The sequence below is a fragment of the Eretmochelys imbricata genome, chromosome 4 (genome assembly GCF_965152235.1).
Source record: "Eretmochelys imbricata isolate rEreImb1 chromosome 4, rEreImb1.hap1, whole genome shotgun sequence".
NCBI classification, from domain to species: Eukaryota; Metazoa; Chordata; order Testudines; family Cheloniidae; genus Eretmochelys; species Eretmochelys imbricata.
The window spans coordinates 145,251,504-145,256,075 of NC_135575.1; positions in this window are offsets into that span (position 1 = coordinate 145,251,504).

The following is a 4,572-nucleotide window of genomic DNA, read 5'->3' on the forward strand; positions in this document are numbered from 1 at the left end:
ATCGCACACACCCCTGGATTGCACACTCCGCCTGACACATGTGCTGCATCGCACACACCCCTAGATTGCACACTCCGCCTGACACATGCGCCGCATCGCACACACCCCTGGATTGCACACTCCACCTGACACATGCTCCCGCATCGCACACACACCTGGATTGCACACTCCACCTGACACATGCCCCCGCATCGCACACACCCCTGGATTGCACACTCCGCCTGACACATGCCCCCGCATCGCACACACCCCTAGATTGCACACTCCGCCTGACACATGCCCCCGCATCGCACACACACCTGGATTGCACACTCCACCTGACACATGCTCCTGCATCGCACACACCCCTGGATTGCACACTCCACCTGACACATGCTCCCGCATCGCACACACCCCTGGATTGCACACTCCACCTGACACATGCTCCTGCATCGCACACACCCCTGGATTGCACACTCCACCTGACACATGCTCCCGCATCGCACACACCCCTGGATTGCACACTCCACCTGACACATGCTCCCGCATCGCACACACACCTGGATTGCACACTCTGCCTGACAGGTGGACCTGCATTGCCCATGCACACAGATTGCACACACACCCAGATTGCACACTTAGCCTGACACACCCCTGCATCACACACAGATTGCACACTCAGCCTGACACCTGCACCCGGATCACACCCACACACAGGATTGCACACTAATGCTGACACACACCCCGCCTTGCACACTCTGCCCAACACACACACGCTGCATTGCACACTCAGATCAACACACATCCTGCATCACACGCCCACATTGCACACTCAGCCTGACACCCCCCCCACATCCCACACTCAACCCAACACACCACTTTGCACACATCGCATCACACACTCAGCCCAATCCACACACACAGCATTTAGGGTGACCAGACAGCAATTGTGAAAAATCACGCCAGGTTGGGGGGGGTAACAGGTGCGTATATAAGACAAAGTCCCGAATATTGGGATTGTTCCTATAAAATGGGACATCTGGTCACCCTAACTGCATCCCACACTCAGCCCAACACTGCCCCACATGGCCCAGATATCCCTCAGCCCGACACCCACACACTGCATCCCACTCAGCCCAACATACCCAGAGCATCGCACACTCGCCCCTCACGCCTGCCCACGCAGCCCTCTCCATGACCACGGCCACCCACACATTCACCAGCGCCCCACGCACATGCAGGCGAGCCCTGGGCAGCCCTCTCTTTGCCCCTGGTGGGAGAGGCAGAGGGAGGGGATGGAGGTGCTGTCGTCCCCCCCCCCCCCCAGGGATTATTCTGAGCTGCATGTAACTAAGGGGACCAGGAGCCAGGGAAGGAGCTGGCCTGTGGTGGGGGCCTTTCTGCAGCGGCTCCAGAAGAAGGGAGGAGAGGGCTGTCACTGGATGCCTTAGTGACCCGCTGAACCAGTGCTGCAGACAAACTGGACCAGCATAAAAAGCAACCCACCTCCACTTCTCCCCTCCCCCCCCCCCCCGGCCTGGGCCACAGCGTGTCTCCTCCCCTGCCAGTCTGGAGGGCTGGGGGCTGCAATGTCTTCCCCTGCCCCCTCCCCCAGCCAGGGGCACTGGCGCTGGGTGTGTCTCCCCCCTCCCTTGGCCTGGGGCCTCCCTGCCTTGCTGGTTTCTTTCCAGCTGCCTCCCTTCACACTGTGAGTTTTCCCCTTTATGAAAATTCTTGTGTCTGTCTCCTCAATTGCATTGCAGAGAGACAAGATCCCCCCCCCCCCACACACTTCCCTCCCCACACCTGACCCTGCAGGCGCTCTGGGTGGGCAGACTGGGGTGAAATCTGATGTTGACATCCCCTACACCTCCTCACCCCCGGCAAAGAGAGATTGTCTTAAGCTTTTAGCTCAACATTTGGGGAAAAAATGGAAATGCAACAGTTGCATCCAAAGACACTTTGTGGGGGTGTCTGACTAGCATAGATCTTTGCATTGTACAGAACTGTCTGTGTCGGTCCGCACAGTGTGTGCGGGAGTGTGTGCTGTGCATATGTAGCTCTGCGCGTGTGTGCGAACTCGCACACCTCATCCAAATATGATGCAAAAATGTCTTTCGTATTGAATGTATTAGATTCTAAGAGGTGATTATTGTCTGACCAGGACTGCACATATCAACGCGGTTTTGTTTACCAAAGTGAATCCATTTTTTAAAAAACGATTTAAAAAAAAATGAGATTTAAGGAAAATGTGTTGGATTTGCTGTGCTGTATATAAAGTGTTTATTGTAAATATAGTATTTTATCTTGTCCGGGTGATCAGTGAGGGCGTTCTACCTCAAGCAAAAGAGTTGGAGCTTGGTTTGTTTCTCTGACAATTTCTGAGTTTTACTGGCTGTTGAAGATAAATAACTAAAGTTTATAAATGTTTCCTGCTGTTTGTAAGAGGATTTAATAGTATTTAATAATTTTAATAGGTATTTTTCAATCTTTGTATAACATAATTGTATTTTTTTTTGCATTACATATTTTTGGGATATTATTTCAATGGAGCTTTTAAAAAAACAGCCAACACCACAGATTGCGAAGTGGCTCACTATTTGCGTGTGAGAGTCTGGAGGGCTGTGACTGCCAGTCCGGGGGCTGTGGCTGTGATGTCCCGGCCTGGAGGGCTTGGGGCACGTAGCTGGGCCGTGGTGTCTGTTTTGTCAAGTGTCACTGAAGTTTTTATTAAAGAATAATACTGATGCTGATGATCCTGTTGAGATTTTTATTTCTCTGTTGTCACTGTTGCTGGATGCTGCAGTGCAGATGTTCCCCAGAAGGAATCACTCAAGTGATAAACTGTTTGACCAATTATTGCAAAGGCCGTTGGTGTGTCTGGTCTTTTGGTGCTGGGGGCAGGTGGGGAGCGAGGCTTGGAAAACGACCTGATGGAGCTAGATTTGGGTCTCCCGCAGCAGCAGCAGCTTCCCTGGCTTGTTCTGCTGCCAGTGGATCCCAGCAACCCCCCAACCTTTTGGGGACCTGCCAGGGGATCTCTTGGCAGCTGGGGTGCTCGGAGCCCTCAGTCTAGGCAGAGCCCCTGGAGGAAACACAGTCTGGCCGGGGTCTCGCATATCGTGGGGTTCGAACTCTGCTGGCAACCCACATGCGAAAATACAATGTCCTTGTGTAAGAGGACTGTCCCCTGCGCACACGCCCCCGGGGCAGCTCAGGCTGCCCAGGGAACTCCAGCTGGCCGTTGGTGTTCTGTCACGGGGGGTTGTATTCGGGACGCCCTCTAAGGCTCCCCCTAACTTAGTACCCGGTACAGGACTGGCTGCCTCAGGGTGCTGCTTCGGAGCTGTAGCTGGGGCCTTTCCCCTGTAGGGGCCTGCTTGACTCCTGCCCCGTTCAGCAGAGATTAGGGGATGTCGGTGGCCCCTGTATTTGGGGGTCTCAGCTCCTGCATCACACACTGACCTCCCCCCCGTGCTCTGCACTGACTGGACAGAGCCAGCAGAGAGGCCAGGCACTGCCTGGGCCATGGAGACTGAACACACCCCAGGGACCCCTCCAGGGAAGGTTCCCACCCCCTGGCAGGGCTGTGAATGGCAGGGCTTGCCCAGCTGCTGCCCTGGAGAGATGGGGGCATCCCTCACCAGGACTGCCGGTCTGATGCCTTTACTAGCATTAACCCTGCCCCCAGCCGCCCCCACCCCATGCAGGGGTCCCGTCTTGACCCTGTACCGCTGCAGGCTCTTTTAGCTCTTGGAGCTGGAGGACGTCCCTTTGCAGCACAGGGGAGGGAGTTCTACTCCCCATGTTTCCTCAGACACAAGAAAAAAGGGGGACAGGCCCATCCTGGACCAGAAAGTTCAACACCTTTATCAGAGAGAGAAAATTCCAGCTGGGGTCCCAGGCCCCCTTCAGCCCGTCCATAGCCCCCAGCAGCGAGAACCCTGTTCCCCCAGGCCCCAGGAAACACCTCAGCTGTGTAGTAGGAGACCCCACTCCAGCAGGGCCTTCCCTCAGGCCCCGAAGCGCATGGCAGTGGTCACAGGCTGGCTGGTTCCGGCCGATCCGGGCGCCAGACGGGGTTCACCAGTTCCAGACTCTGTCTGCTCGGCTGGGGCTGAAGATAAACGGCGACCCTGATTCTGTCCCCTGCACAAAGAATACTGCTCACTGCCCTCGACTCGAGGCCCACGCCAGGAAGGCTGCTGTCCTACAAACCCTGTGCCCTGCTCTGCCGGCTTGCCCGGGGACGACGCGGAGGGCTTGTCTCAGGCTGCTAGGACCCAGCGTCCTGCTCAGTATGGCCGGTGGAAGGGTGTGTCTGTTGGGGGAACCTTTGTCTCCTCTGCCAACCCCAAAGTAAGTGCTGGCTGGCCACGGAGCCTGGGGCCCTCATCTGGGCAGGAGCCCGACCCAAGCACTTCGGTCGGCTCAGGCGCCAGGTGGCCCCACACACCCCTTGGGACTGGGGGGCTGTGAGAACGGGTGCTCAGCCGGTGGGCAAGCCCTTGGCTCCGCTCGCATCGCTTGGGGGGGGGGGGGGCTCACCTCTGGCACCCCCTGCTGGGCCCTCCCTGGAACTGCAATGGCTTT